We start from the raw sequence: 16719 nt of genomic DNA, 5'->3' as shown, positions 1-16719 counted from the left end.
GTGTTGTGAGTGAGAGGAAGGAGTTTAAGGCTAGTAAGGGATGGCTGGCTAGTGATGTAAAGCACCACAGCCTCAAGAACTTCAAGATCACGGGAGAATCGGGATCGACTGATGCCGAGACGGGATCGGCTGATGCTGAGGCAGCATCAGCGTTCCCAGAAGAGCTACGATGGTTGCGTCTGTACTGAACATGTACAGACTTTTTTTTTGTCATTATTCCTGAACAATACAGTATAACAACTATTTAAACCATAAGACAAAAGAGCAGAAGTTGGCCATTCGGCCCATCGAGTCTGCTCCGCCATTTTATCATGAGCTGATCCATTCTTCCATTTAGTCCCACTCTCCCGCCTTCTCTCCATAACCTTTGATGCCCTGGCTACTCAGATACCTATCAATCTCCACCTTAAATATACCCAATGACTTGGCCTCCACTGCTGCCCGTGGCAACAAATTCCATAGATTCACCACCCTCTGGCTAAAAAAATTTCTACGCATCTCTGTTCTGAACGGGTGCCCTTCAATCCTGAAGTCATGCCCTCTCGTACTAGACTCCCCCATCATGGGAAACAACTTTGCCACGTCCACTCTGTCCATGCCTTTCAACATTCGAAATGTTTCTGAGGTCTCCCCTCATTCTTCTAAAGTCCAAGGAATACAGTCCAAGAGCGGACAAACATTCCTCATACGTTAACCCTCTCATTCCCGGAATCATTCTAGTGAATCTTCTCTGTACCCTCTCCAACGTCAGCACATCCTTTCTTAAATAAGGAGACCAAAACTGCCCACAGTACTCCAAGTGAGGTCTCACCAGCGCCTTATAGAGCCTCAACATCACATCCCTGCTCCTATACTCTATTCCTCTAGAAATGAATGCCAACATTGCATTCGCCTTCTTCACTACCAACTCAACCTGGAGGTTAACCTTAAGGGTATCCTGTACGAGGACTCCCAAGTCCCATTGCATCTCAGAACTTTGAATTCTTTCCCCATTTAAATAATAGTCTGCCCGTTTATTTCTTCTGCCAAAGTGCATAACCATACACTTTCCAACATTTGCCACTTCTCTGCCCATTCTTCCAATCTATCCAAGTTTCTCTGCAGACTCTCCGTTTCCTCAGCACTACCAGCCCCTCCACCTATCTTCGTATCATCAGCAAACTTAGCCACAAAGCCATCTATTTCATAATCCAAATCGTTGATGTACAATGTAAAAAGAAGCGGCCCCAACATGGACCCCTGTGGAACACCGCTGGTAACCAGCAGCCAACCAGAATAGGATCCCTTTATTCCCACTCTCTGTTTCCTGCCAATCAGCCAACGCTCTATCCACGTATGTAACTTTCCCGTAATTCCATGGGCTCTTATCTTGTTAAGTAGCCTCATGTGTGGCATCTTGTCAAAGGCCTTCTGAAAATCCAAATATACAACATCCACTGCATCTCCCTTGTCTAGCCTACTGGTAATTTCCTCAAAAAATTGTAACAGGTTTGTCAGGCAGGATTTTCCTTTAAGGAATCCATGCTGAGTTCTACCTATCTTGTCATATGCCTCCAGGTACTCTGTAACTTCATCCTTGACAGTCGACTCCAACAACTTCCCAACCACCGATGTCAAGCTAACAGGTCTATAATTTCCTTTTTGCTTCCTTGCCCCCTTCTTAAATAGCAGAATGACATTTGCAATCTTCCAGTCCTCTGGAACCATGCCAGAATCTATTGACTTTTGAAAGATCATTGCTAATGCCTCCGCAATCTCCACAGCTACTTCCTTCAGAACACAAGGGTGCATTCCATCTGGTCCAGGAGATTTACCTACCTTTAGACTATTCAGCTTCCTGAGTACTTTCTCTGTCATAATTGTGACTGCACACACTTCTCTTCTCTGCCACCCTTGAGTGTCCGGTATACTGCTGATGTCTTCCTCAGTGAAGACTGATGCAAAATACTTGTTCAGTTCCTCTGCCATCTCCTTATCTCCCATTACAACTTCTCCAGCATCATTTTCTGTCGGTCCTATATCTACTCTCACCTGTCTTTTACTCTTTATATACTTGAAAAAGCTTTTAGTATCCTCTTTGATATTATCTGCTAGCTTCCTTTCATAGTTAATCTTTTCCCTCTTAATGACCTGCTTAGTTTCCTTTTGTAAGGTTTTAAAAACTTCCCAATCCTCTGTCTTCCCACTAATTTCTGCTTCCTTGTATGCCCTCTCCTTTGCTTTAACTTTGGCTTTGACTTCTCGTCAACCACGGTTGCATCCTTTTTTCATTCGAAAATTTCTTCTTTTTTGGAATATACCTGCCTTGCACCTTCCTCATTTCTCGCATAAACTCCAGCCACTGCTGCTCTGCCGTCTTTCCCGCCAGTGTCTCTTTCCAGTCAACTTTGGCCAGTGCCTATCTCATGCCACTGTAATTTCCCTTACTCCACTGAACTACCGACACATCAGATTTTGGCTTCTCTTTTTCAAATTTCACAGTGAACTCAATCATGTTATGATCACTGCCTCCATTGTATTAGATATTATAAGTAATCTAGAGATGATTTAAAGTATATTGGAGGATGTGCATAGGTTATATGCAAATGCCACGCCATTTTATATAAGGGACTTGAGCATCCGCGTTTTTTGGTGTCTGCGGGAGGTCCTGGAATCAATCCCCCGCAGAGAAGGAGGGCTGACTGTAATAAATGCAAGAGAAATCAGGAGGGATAAAAGGAGATATGAAGTTGTTCTAGAAGACAAGGTGAAGGAGAATCCTAAGGGATTCTCAAGATATGTTGAGAACAAAAGTATCGCAAGGGACAAAATTGGCCCTCTGTGATCAGAATGGTAATCCATGTGTGGAGCCAGACCAGGAATATTTTGCATCTGTATTTACTCAAGAGACAGGCACAGAGTCTATAGAAGTGAGGCAAAGCAGCATCAACTTCATTGATCCTCTACAGATTATACAGGAGGAGGTGTTTGCTATCCTGAGGCAAATCAGGATGGCTAAATCCCCAGGGTCTGACTAGACGATCCCTCAGACCCTACAGGAAACAAATGCAGAAATTGCTGGGGCCCAAGCAGAGATACTTAAATTACCTTAGCAACAGGAAAGGTATCAGAGGGTTGGAGGATAGCCAATGTTGTTCCACTGTTTAAAAAATGCTCTAAATATAAACTAGGAAATTATAAGTCGGGTGAGTCTGACATCAGTTGTGGGAAAGTTACTGGAAAGTATTCCAAGAGTCCAGGTCCAGCCAAAGAGTAGTACTTGGATAGATATGGACTGATTAAGAATGGTCTGCATGGCTTTGTGCATGGTAGGTCATATCAAACCAATCTTATAGAGTTTTTTGAGAAGTTACCAGGAAAGTATATAAAGGCAAGGCAATGGATGTTGTCTACATGGATTTTAGCAGGCATTTAACAAGGTCCCACTTTGGAAGTTGATTAAGAAGTTCAGTTGCTTGGCATTCAAGATGAGGCCGTAAATTGGATGAGACATTGGTTTTGTGAGAGAAGCCAGAGAGTGGTAGTAAAATGGTTGCCTCTCTGACTGGAGGCCTGTGACTAGCAGTGTATGTAGGCATCAGTGCTGGGTCCATTGTTGTTTGTCATCTATACAAATGATCTGGATGTTAATGTGGTTAACGGGATCAGAAGACTCTCCTGGTTTTCAGAGGGATCTGTATCAGCTGAAAAAGTGGCAGCAGGAATTTACAAGTGCAAGGTTTTACACTTCCGTAGAACCAACCAGGGTAGGTCTTACACAGTGAATGGTAGGACACTGAGGAGTGTAGTAGAACAAAGTGATCTGGGAACAAAGGTCAATAATTCATTGAATGTGGCATCATTGGTAGATAGGATTGTAAAGTAAGCTTTTGGCACATTGGCCTTCATAAATTAATGTATTGAGTACAGAAGAATATATTGAGTTCACGAGAATGATTCCAGGTGTTACATACCTCATGGATATCTTGTGACTGTCTTATGACCATGATGTAATTGAGTGTCTTGTGAGACTGATGTAATTGAGTGTCTTGTGAGCATGATGTAATGGTCCAGTGTCTTGTGGAGGTCACATGATATAATGGTCTAGTCGAGGTCACGTGATGTAATTTTCCCACCAGTGTGAGGTCACATGATGACCTGTTCTCAACAGGTATATAACAGGAACCCCTGTTGTTACGCAGTTTTTAGTTCGTCAGTTACTCCGTTATGCTGCGTATTTGTCTCATGACGCAGTTTCGTTTTAAAACGGTGTTTTACTTTCTATTTTAAGGTGCAAAGATTGGTGCTGGCAGTTTTGCCAATCGCTGCCAGTTTTGTGTGTTGCATCTATAATTTTTCCTTTACAGTCCAGGATTGGAGAGCGAAGAAAGAAGTGAATAAAGTTGGAGTCGTTTGGCGGTTTCATAAAGGATCGACCTTATTGAGTCTTCATTCAGAAATAGTGACATGCATCTGAGATAACTCCTGCAAGAGCAGGGAAGTTTGTGCAGTGTTCACTCGCCAGAAAAAGGTCAGTTCCTTTAAGCCATTTTATTTCCTTCGTCGTGAATCCTTTGGAGAATCAGCAGTAACGTCATGTCTTCGAAGAAATCCGTTTCCAGAGAAGTCTCTCCTTATTGACTGTGTAAATCACTTGGACTTTCGAATTTACCACTTTAAGAACTGTTCCAGAGTTGCCGTATAGCAGTTAACTTCCGGTTAAGTTAGTTGTTTGAATATTTTTCCACTATTGCTGAGCAGAGTTTAATAAATTTTTGTTTGTTTATAAAACCTGACTCAATTATATAATCATTGTTGCTGATTACATAACACAGGAATGAAAAGGTTACTGTATGAGGAACATCTGGCAACTCTTGGGCTGTATTCCCTGGAGTTCAGGAGAACAAAGGGGGATCTCATAGAAACACTCCGAATGCTAAAAGGTAGGGGAGTCTAGGACAAGAGGGCACGTCTTCAGGATTGAAGGGTGTCCATTTAGAACAGAGATGCGGAGAAATTACTTTAGACAGAGGGTGGTAAATCTGTGGAATTTGTTGCCACAAGCGGCTGTAGAGGCCAAGTCATTGGGTGCATTTAAGTCAGAGATAGATAGGTTCTTGATTAGTCAGGGCATCAAAGGGTATGGGGAGAAGGCAGGGGAATGGGGATGGCTGGAAGAATTGGATCAGCCCATGATTGAACTGCGAAGCAGACTTGATGGGCCGAATGGCCAACTTCTGCTCCTATATCTGATGGTCTTATCTTAAGATGGGATGTTATGCTGAAATTGTATAAGAAATTGGTGAAACCCAACTTTAAGTATTGTGTGCAGTTTTAGTCACCTACCTACAGGGTTTTTTTTGAGGATGTGACTAAACACATTGATGAAGGAAGAGCAGTAGATGTAGTGAATATGGATTTCAGCAAGGTATTTGATAAGGTACCCCATGCAAGGCTTATTGAGAAAGTAAGGAGGCATGGGAGCCAAGTGGACATTGCTTTGTGGATCCAGAACTGGCTTGCCCACAGAAGGCAAAGAGTGGTTGTAGATGGGTCATATTCTGCATGGAGGTCGATGACCAGTGGTGTGCCTCAGGGATCTGTTCTGGGACCCCTACTCTTTGTGGGCCGAAGGGCCTATATTGTGCTGTATGTTTTCTATGTTTCTATGAAAGATATAAACAAGATTGAGAGAGTACAGAGAAAATTTATAAGGATGTTGCGGGGTCTGGAGGATCTAAGTTATAAGGAGAGATTGAATAGATTAGAACTGTATTCCTTAGAACATTGAAGATTCAGAGGAGATTTGATAGAGGTATACAAAATTATGAGGGGTATAGATAGGGTTAATGTAAGCAAGCTTTTTCCATTGAGGTTGGGCGGGACTACAACCACAGGGCATGAGTTAAACGTGAAAGATCAAAGGTTTAAGGAGAACATGAGGGGAAAGCTCTTCATTCAGAGGGTTTTGAGAGTGTGGAATGAGCTGGCAGCAGAAGCAGTCTATGTGAGCTCCATTTCAATGCTTAAGAGAAATTTGTATAGGTACATGACTGGTAGGGTTATGGAGGGGTATGGTCCCAGTGCAGGTCGATGGGAGTAGATAGTCTAAAAGCTCTTGGCATGGACTAGATGGAATGGAGGTCCTGCTTCTGTGTGCTCTGATTATAAGACATATGCACACAATCCAATTCTTATACACACACACACACACACAGTCTCTGTAGAGATTTTCCCCAATGAGAGACAGAGTCAGTGGGATTAGAGAGAAAAGATGAAATATAAAGGTAAGCTAGCCAATAATATAAAAGAGGATACAAAAAGTTTTATCAGATCTATTAAGAGTAAAAGAGATGTGAGAGTAGATACCGGACTGCTGGAAAATAATGCTGGACAGGTAGCAATAGGGGACAAAAAATGGTGGATACACTTAAAAACTATTTTGCATCTCTCCTCACTGTGGAATACAAAAGCAGTATGCCAGAAATACAAGAGTGTCTAGTGGCAGAAGCGAGTACATTTTCTATTGCTATGGAAACTGAAAGGTCTGAAGGTTGCTAAGTCACCTAGACCAGATGGATGACCATAAAACCATAAGACATAGGAGCAGAATTAGGCCATTCAGCCCTTGAGTCTGCTCCACCATTTCATCATGGCTGATCCCAAATCCTACTCAACACCATACACTTGCTTTCTGGCCATCATTTTTGATGTCCTGACCAATCAGGAAACAATCATTTGTTTGCTTTAAATATACCCACCGTCTTGGCCTCCACAGCTGCCTGTGGCACAGCATTCCGCGACTCTGGTAAAAAAAAATTCTCTTTAACTCTGTTGCAAAGGATTGTCCTTTAATTTTGAAGCTGTTCCCTCTAGTTCTGGACACCCACACCACCATAGGAAATATCCTCTCCACATCCACCCTATCTAGTCCTTTCAACATTCAGTAGGTTGCAATGAATTCCCCGCGTATTCTAAGTTTCAGTGAGTACAGATCGAAAGCTGCCAAATGCTCATGTTAACCCCTTCATTCCCAGAATCATCCTAGTGAATCTCATCTGGAATCTCTCCAATGACAACACATCCTTTCTGAGATATGGGGCCCAAAACTGTTGACAATACTCCAAGTGTGGCCTGATTAGTGTCTTATAAAGTCTCAGCATTATCTCTTCGTTTTTATATTCTATTCCCCTTGAAATAAATGCCAACATTGTATTTGCCTTCTTTACCACAGACTCAAACTGTGAATTAACCTTCTGGGAGTCTTGCACAAGGACTCCCAAGTCCCTCTGCACCTCTGATGTTTGAATGTTCTCCCCGTTTAGATTACAGTCTGAACTTTTGTTCCTTTTACCAAAACGCATTATCATACATTTCCCAACACTATATTCCATCTGCCACTTTTTTAACCCATTCTTCCAATTTGTGCAAGTCCTTCTGCAATCACATTGCTTCCTCAGCACTACCTACCACTCCACCTACCTTTATATCATCTTAAACTTTGCCACAAACCCATCAATTCCGTTAACTAAATCACTGACAAACAATATGAAAAGCAGTGGTCCCAATAATGACCCCTGAGAAACACCACTAGTAACTGGCAGCCAACCAGAAAAAGCCACCTTTATTCCCACTTGCTGCCTCCTGCCTGTCAGCCATTCCTCTGCCCATGCCAGTATCTTGCTTGTAATGCCATGGGATTTTATCTTGCTTAGGAGCCTCATGTGTGGCACCTAATTGAACGCCTTCTGAAAATCTGAGATGCAAAGGGACTTGGGAGTCCTTGTGCAGAACACCCTAAAAGTTAACTTGCAGGTTGAGTTGGTGGTGAGGAAGGCAAGTGCAATGTTAGCATTCATTTCAAGAGGTCTGGAATACAAGAGCATGGATGTGATGCTGAGGCTTTATAAGGCACTTGTGAAGCCTCACCTTGAGTGTTGTGTACAGTTTTGGGCTCCTCATCTTAAAAGAGGTTTGCTGGCATTGGAGAGAGTCCAGAGGAGGTTCACAAGGATGATTCCAGGAATGAAAGGGTTATCATACAAGGAACGTTTGATGGCTCGTGTTCTGTACTCGCTGGAATTTAGAAGGATGGGGGGGGGGGTCTCATTGAAATCTTTCGAATGTTAAAAGGCCTAGACAGAGTAGATGTGGAAAGGATGTTTCCCATGGTGGGAGAGTCTAGGACAAGAGGGCACAGCCTCAGCATAGAGGGGTGTCCGTTCAAAACAGAGATGCGGAGAAATTTCTTTAGCCACGGGGTGATGAATTTGTGGAACTTATTGCCAAATGCAGATGCGGAGGCCAGGTCATTGGGTGTATTTAAGGCAGAGATTGATAGGTTCTTGATTGGATATGGCATCAAAGATTACAGGGAGAAGGCCAGGAAATGGGGTTGAGAAGGAGAAAAAAAAGGATCAGCCATGATTGAATGGCGAAGCAGACTCCATGGGCCAAATGACCTAACTCTGCTCCTATGTCTTATGGTCTTATTTTAACATTAGTGTCCAAATACCCCAAAACCTCATTTTTATTCATAGTCTCCAACACATTGCCAACCACTAAGATTAGGTTAACTGGCATATAATTTCCTTCCTTTTGCCTTCCTCCCTATTAAAGAATGGAATGACATTTGCAATTTTCCGGTCCTCTGGAACTAGGCCAGAATCAAGTGTTTCTTGAAAGATCATAATCAATGCATCTGCCATCTCTTCAGCAACCTCTTTCAGAACTCTGGATGTCCTTCCTTACATTCAAAGAATACCCAACATTTACTAATAAACCTACTGGCTCATCCTCAGCTCTATCATACTGGTTCCCATCCCCCTGCCATATTAATTTAAACCACTCCCAACAGCTTTAGTAAACATGCCTGCAAGGATATTGGTCCCTCTCAGATTCAAGTGCAACCCATCCCTATTGTACAGGTCACCTGCCCCAGAAGAGGTCTCAATGATTCAGAAATCAGAATCCCTGCCCCTTGCTTCAATTCTTCAGCCATGCATTTATCTGCCACCTCATTCTATTTCTATCCTCACTGTCATGTGGCACAGGCAGCAATCCCAAGATTACTTCTCTTGAGGTTCTGCTTCTCAACTTCCTTCCTGACTCCCTGTAATCTGCTTTAAAGACTTACTCCGTTTTTCTACCCAAGTCATTGATACCAATATATACCACGACTTCTGGCTGCTCACTCTCCCTTTTCATGAAATTGTGGACGTGTTCACAAACATCATGGACCCTGGCACCTAGGAGGCAAACTACCATCCATGCTTCTTATTCACACCCACAGAACCGCCTATCTGTCCTCTATTACAGAGTCCCCTATCACTGCTGCCATCCCCTTCAGTTCTCTACTCTTCTGAGCCACAGGGCCAGACTCAGTGCCCAGAGAATGGCCACCTTTGATTCCTCCTGGTAGGTCGTTTCCCCCCCAACCCCCAACAGTACTCAAAATGGAGTACTTATTGTTGAGGGGGATGGTCACAGGGTGCTCCCCACTATCTGATGTTTTCCCTTCCTTCTCTTGACAGTTACCTAATCACTCACTACACACCAGAGCTCTGAAAGAGGTAGCTGAAGAGATTGTGGAGGCATTAGTAATGATCTTTCAAGAATCACTGGATTCTGGAATGGTTCTGGAAGACTGGAAAATTGCAAATGTCAGTCCACTCCAAGAAGAGAGAGAGGCAGAAAGAAGGAAATTTAGGTCAGTTAGTCTGACCTCAGTGGTTGGGAAGATGTTGGGAGTCCATTATTACAGATGAGGGTTTCAAGGTACTTGGAAGCATATGATAATAGAAGCCAAATTCAGCATGGTTTCCCCTAAAGGGAAATCTTGCCTGATAAATCTGCTGGAATTCTTTGAGGAAATAACAGACGGTATAGACAAAGGAGAGTCAGTGGAAGTTGTGTACTTGGATTTTCAGAAGGCCTTTAACAAGGTGCCACATATGAGGCTGCTTAACAAGAGCCCATATTATTACAGGAAAGATATTGGCATGAATAGAAGATTGGCTGACTGGCAGGAGGCAAAGTGCGAAAATAAAGGGGGCCTTTTCTTCTTGGCTGCCAGTGACTAGTGGTGTACCACATGGGGTCTGTACCACTCCTTCTCACGTTATATGCCAACGATTTGGATGATGGAATTGATAGCTCTGTGACCAAGTTTGCGGACGATACAAAAATAGATAGAGGGCAGTCAGTGTTGAAGAAGCAGGGAGTCTGCAGAAGAACCTAGATTGGGAGAATAGGCAAAGAAATGGCAGATGGAGTATAGTGTGGGGAAGTGAATCGTCATGTACTTTGGTAGAAGGAATAAAGACATAGATTATTTTCTAAATGGGGAGAAAATTCAAAAATTAGAGGTGCCAAGGGATTTGGGAATCCTTGTGCAGGACTCCCTAAAAGTTAACGCAGGATGAGTTGGTAGAAAAGAAGGCAAACACAATGTTAGCATTCATTTTGAGAGATCCAGAATATAAGAGCAAAGATGTGAAGCTGAGGCTTTATAAGGCATTGGTCAGACCACACGGAGTATTATGAGCAGTTTAGGATCCCTTATCTAGGAAAAGATGTGCTGGCATTGGAGAAGGTCCAGAGAAGGTTCACAAGAATGATTCTGGAAATGAAAGGGTTAACTTATGAGGAGCACTTGATGGCTCTGAGCCTGTACTTACTGAAGTTTAGAAGAATAAAGGGAATCTCATTGGAACCTATTAAATATTAAAGACCTAGATATAGTGAATGTGGAGAGGTTGTTTCCTATTGTGGCTGAGTCTAGGACCAGAGGGCACAGCCTCAGAATAGAGGGACATCAATTTAGAACAGAGATGAGGAGGAATTTCTTCAGCTAGAGCGCAGTGAATTGGTGGAATTCATTGCTACAGATGGCTGTGGAGGCCAAGTCATTGGGTATATTTAAAATAGAGGTTGATAGTAGTCAGGGTGTCAAAGGTTATGGGAAAAGAGCAGGAGAATGGGTTGAGAGGGATAATAAATCAACCATGATGGAATGGCAGAGCAGACTTAGTGGGCTGAATGGCCTGCTCCTGCTCCTTTGTCTGATGGTCATTTGGTCTTGTTATATCTCAGTAAGTATCAATGTGCATGGGACCATCCCACAGTGAGGGTCAGTGTGCGTGGGACCATCGCCCAGTGAGGGTCAGTGTGTGTGTGGGACTGTCCTCCAGTGAGGGTCAGTGTGTGTGTGTGGGACCGTCCCCAAGTGAGGGTCAGTGTGTGTGTGTGGGACCGTCCCCAAGTGAGGGTCAGTGTGTGTGGGACCGTGTCCCAGTGAGGGTCAGTGTGTGTGTGTGTGTGTGTGTGTGTGTGTGAGAGACCGTCCCCCAGTAAAGGTCAGTGTGTGTGTGGGGACTGTCCCCCAGTGAGGGTCAGTGTGTGCGAGGATCGTCCCCCAGTGAGGGTCAGTGTGTGTGGGACCGTGTCCCAGTGAGGGTCAGTGTGTGCGAGGATCGTCCCCCAGTGAGGGTCAGTGTGTGTGGGACCGTGTCCCAGTGAGGGTCAGTGTGTGTGTGTGTGTGTGTGTGTGAGAGACCGTCCCCCAGTGAGGGTCAGTGTGTGCGTGGGAGCCGTGCACCATCGAGAGTGAGTGTGAGTGTGTGTTTGCCTGTCAGTGCCTGTATGTGTGAAAGACTGTACCCTCACTGACAACGAGTATCTGTGGAACTATAGTTCAGTGACATTCAGTGTTGATGCAACCGGTACCGTATGAGGAGAAGATAATTAATTCTGCAGCGGAATTTATGCATTCAGTTGGTTGCTGCCAGCAACAGTACAGACAGGTGAGGAGCCATATACCGGGTTGCGATTATGTTGCTGGACAAGTGGCCATGTTCTGCGATGAGAGGCCATGTTCTGCGACGAGAGGCCGTGCTCTGTAACGAAAGGCCGTGCTCTGAGACACAAGGCTGATTCCCACTATGCTCATAGGAGTCAGAGAATAAATGTGGACATATTAGTTTCAGAGAAATAATAACCCTGAAACTAGCAGATTGTCAGCAAATGTAATTGGGTTGACTATTTTATTCAGGTCTATGTGTGAGTCGAGTGTCCTTAGCAAAGAGGCAACAGGGATGGACAATAAATGCTGGCACTGTCGGTGACATCCACATCCCGATACGATGATGTGGTGATAGGAGAGCTTCTACCCTCAACAGTACGGACCCTCACAGAGCCCCGTCAGCAAGTGGGTGAGCTCACTCATGTCTGAGCTGGATCAGACCTCCGGCCATCATAATCCTCTAACTGCGTAAGCTGCGCTGTTGACACCTCCCCCACCACATTCCTCGGCAGGTCACTGAGCAGCTTCCCATTCAGCCTGTTCCATCCAGACGTCCTCCACACATGGTTCTCTGAACCAGAGCCAAATGCACAGCTAATCTATACACACACACACACACACACACACACACACACAGTAAATACACGACTGCAGGCATCTCTCTTACAAGCCCTCACATACGTAAATCTAGATAACGCATACACTCACACTGGTTTAAGATGGCACTGGTGAACCTCTGAGACTTCTGGCTGGTGGCTAATGAAACAAGGAAAATAACTAAATACTTTGTCAACCACACCTTTTCTGGCGAACGATCAACACAAGTAATAGTCTGTAACTTCCCTTTGGACTTGGAGGTATTTCAATGGGGCAGAACCAAGGCAAGGCAAGGCTGCGGGTCTGACGTCGAGAATGTGGAAGAGCATGAAAGATCGGGCACAGGCTGAATCAAAGCTACAGGGTTCAGGAGCCAGATGCGCCTGAGCACGATGTGCGGATAAAGACTTACAGGCTGCAATGAAGCAGTGAAGTCCAGCGTATTAACACGTTTTTCGGACTGAGAGTTAAGAGCTGGGTCAGAATGAAAAGGTCAGGGTGTCAAGCCCGAGGTGCGGTATGGGCTGGTTCAGATCGCTGCTCAAAGCGGCAGAACCCATTATTTGGATGGAAAGTTAAGCATCAGACCAAATTGAAAAGGTCAGGGTGCCCAGGCCCGAGCGAGGTACAGACCGATTAAGATCGCTGCTCCACGATGTTTACTCGGCTCTGCCCTGAACTAGGTGACTCTTGCAGACTTCAGTTCAGAAGGACTATTTGCTTGTAGTTACTGTTTACATGATGTTTTTTTTCTCCCATTGCACATTGGGTGTTCGACGGTCATTTTATGGGTTATCTTATTCTTTTACTTTCTTATGGACATGATGTGTTTTTTATTCTCTGCATATTAGGTGTTAAGACAGCCTTATTTTCATATACATGGGGTTTGTTTTTGGGTTTCTTTGTTTTGTGGTTCCCTGTAAGGAGATGAATCTCAAGGTTGTATAATGCACGCATACTTTGATAATAAATGTACTTTGAACTAATACACATGCATATATAGACACATGAACCTACATATGTAGATATATTTGCCTGGAGCTGTAACCCAGACCAACTGGTACACATGCTTGTAATTGTGAAAGTTTTTATGATTAAGATTTAAGATTTGCTTTTTTTTTGCCACATGTACATTGAAACATACACTGAAATGCATCATTTGTGTCAATGACCAACACAGTCCAAGGGTGTTTCAGGGGTAGCCCACAAGTGTCAGACGCTTCTGGCAACAAATGACTATGCCCACAGCTTACTAAACCTAACCCATATGCACTTGGACTGTGGGAGGAAACCGGAGCACTCGGAGGAAACCCACACAGTCACATACAAACTCCTTGCAGACAGCGGCAGGAATTGAACTCGAGTCACTGGCGCTGTAAAGTGACTGCGCTAACCACTATGCTGCCGTGGCACCCATTCAGAGCGATCTCAGCAAAGGCGCCAGCTGTGCTCAACCGATGCTATTAAATCACCTCAAAACTATGCCTCCTTAAACTTACTTATTAAAACAAATACAAGCATGGTCCATACAACCAGGACTCACATTTTAACTCTTTCATACGAACATATCAGACAGGAACAGTAGAGAAGTCAGCCTCATGACCGTGCTCCGCCATTTCAGAAGACCTCGATTAATCAGATTGAAATTTTGCATTCCCATCTATTTCTAGTAACTTTCCAACTCCATGAGATCTGAAGACATAGGAGCAGAATTAGGCCACTATTCCATCATGGCTGATATATTTTCCCTCTCAAACCCATTCTGTTCCCTTCTCCCTGTAACCTTTAACACCTGACTAATCAAGAACCTATCAACCCCTGCTTTAAATATACCCAGTGACTTGGCTTCCATAGCCATCTGTGGCAATGAATTCCACAGATTCACAACCCTCTGCTAAAGAATTTCCTCCTCATCTTTTTATTGAGGCTGTGTCCTCTGGTCCTAGACTCACCATTAAGCACACCCTCTGCACATCCATTTAATTTAGGCTTTTCAGTAGGTTTCAATGAGATCCCCCCTCATTCTTCTAAACTCCAGCAAGTACAGACCCAGAGCCATCAAATGCTCAACTCCTCAGTCATCAGCTCTTCCTCAAAAATATCCAAAGACTCTGTAACCACAGCCCTTTGAGGAAGTGAATCACAGCCTCTGAAACAAAAACTTCATCTCATCTATCTTAAGTGAGCAACTCGTCCCTCAGTGTCACTCCTCCCTCAGTACCGCCATTCCAACAGTGTGACCCTCCCTCAGTACCGCCATTCCAACAGTGTCACTCCTCCCTCAGTACCGCCATTCCAACAGTGTCACTCCTCCCTCAGTACCGCCATTCCAACAGTGTGACCCTCCCTCAGTACCGCCATTCCAACAGTGTGACCCTCCCTCAGTACCGCCATTCCAACAGTGTGACCCTCCCACAATACCGCCATTCCCACAGTGTGACCCTCCCACAATACCGCCATTCCAACAGTGTCACTCCTCCCACAGTACCGCCATTCCAACAGTGTGACCCTCCCTCAGTATCGCCATTCCAACAGTGTCACTCCTCCCTCAGTACCGCCATTCCAACAGTGTCACTCCTCCCTCAGTGCCGCCATTCCAACAGTGTCACTCCTCCCTCAGTATCGCCATTCCAACAGTGTGACCCTTCCTCAGTACCGCCATTCCAACAGTGTCACTCCTCCCTCAGTGCCGCCATTCCAACAGTGTCACTCCTCCCTCAGTACCGCCATTCCAACAGTGTGACCCTCCCTCAATACCGCTATTCCAACAGTGTCACTCCTCCCACAGTACCGCCATTCCAACAGTGTGACCCTCCCTCAGTACCGCCATTCCAACAGTGTCACTCCTCCCTCAGTACCGCCATTCTAACAGTGTGACCCTCCCTCAGTGCCGCCATTCCAACAGTGTGACCCTCCCTCAGTACCGCCATTCCAACAGTGTGACCCTCCCACAATACCGCCATTCCAACAGTGTCACTCCTCCCTCAGTGCCGCCATTCCAACAGTGTGACCCTCCCTCAATACCGCCATTCCAACAGTGTCACTCCTCCCTCAGTACCGCCATTCCAACAGTGTGACCCTCCCTCAGTACCGCCATTCCAACAGTGTCACTCCTCCCTCAGTACCGCCATTCCAACAGTGTGACCCTCCCTCAGTATCGCCATTCCAACAGTGTCACTCCTCCCTCAGTATCGCCATTCCAACAGTGTCACTCCTCCCTCAGTATCGCCATTCCAACAGTGTCACTCCTCCCTCAGTATCGCCATTCCAACAGTGTGACCCTCCCTCAGTACCGCCATTCCAACAGTGTCACTCCTCCCTCAGTACCGCCATTCCAACAGTGTGACCCTCCCACAATACCACCATTCCAACAGTGTCACTCCTCCCTCAGTATCGCCATTCCAACAGTGTCACTCCTCCCTCAGTATCGCCATTCCAACAGTGTCACTCCTCCCTCAGTACTGCCATTCCAACAGTGTGACCCTCCCTCAGTATCGCCATTCCAACAGTGTGACCCTCCCACAGTACCGCCATTCCAACAGTGTCACTCCTCCCTCAGTATCGCCATTCCAACAGTGTCACTCCTCCCTCAGTGCCGCCATTCCAACAGTGTGACCCTCCCTCAGTATCGCCATTCCAACAGTGTCACTCCTCCCTCAGTATCGCCATTCCAACAGTGTCACTCCTCCCTCAGTATCGCCATTCCAACAGTGTCACTCCTCCCTCAGTATCGCCATTCCAACAGTGTGACCCTCCCTCAGTACCGCCATTCCAACAGTGTCACTCCTCCCTCAGTACCGCCATTCCAACAGTGTGACCCTCCCACAATACCACCATTCCAACAGTGTCACTCCTCCCTCAGTATCGCCATTCCAACAGTGTCACTCCTCCCTCAGTATCGCCATTCCAACAGTGTCACTCCTCCCTCAGTACTGCCATTCCAACAGTGTGACCCTCCCTCAGTATCGCCATTCCAACAGTGTGACCCTCCCACAGTACCGCCATTCCAACAGTGTCACTCCTCCCTCAGTATCGCCATTCCAACAGTGTCACTCCTCCCTCAGTGCCGCCATTCCAACAGTGTGACCCTCCCTCAATACCACCATTCCAACAGTGTCACTCCTCCCACAGTACCGCCATTCCAACAGTGTCACTCCTCCCTCAGTATCGCCATTCCAACAGTGTGACCCTCCCATAATACCGCCATTCCAACAGTGTCACTCCTCCCTCAGTACCGCCATTCCAACAGTGTCACTCCTCCCTCAGTGCCGCCATTCCAACAGTGTCACTCCTCCCTCAGTACCGCCATTCCCACAGTACTGACCCCACAGGGTGACTCT

At 45.4% G+C, this 16719-nt stretch overlaps 1 protein-coding gene across 4 annotated transcripts in view; it reads right to left on the bottom strand.

Moving 5' to 3' along the window:
* The window catches only part of radil2a (Ras association and DIL domains 2a), a 128049-nt gene that overhangs the window by 65240 nt on the left and 46090 nt on the right, over positions 1-16719 (bottom strand). The gene's annotated exons all lie outside the window — the stretch shown is intronic.

The sequence above is a fragment of the Mobula birostris genome, chromosome 24 (genome assembly GCF_030028105.1).
Source record: "Mobula birostris isolate sMobBir1 chromosome 24, sMobBir1.hap1, whole genome shotgun sequence".
Lineage (NCBI taxonomy): Eukaryota > Metazoa > Chordata > Chondrichthyes > Myliobatiformes > Myliobatidae > Mobula > Mobula birostris.
The sequence above is the reverse complement of the archived record's forward strand: the minus strand, read 5'-3'. Positions and strand labels throughout refer to the sequence as shown.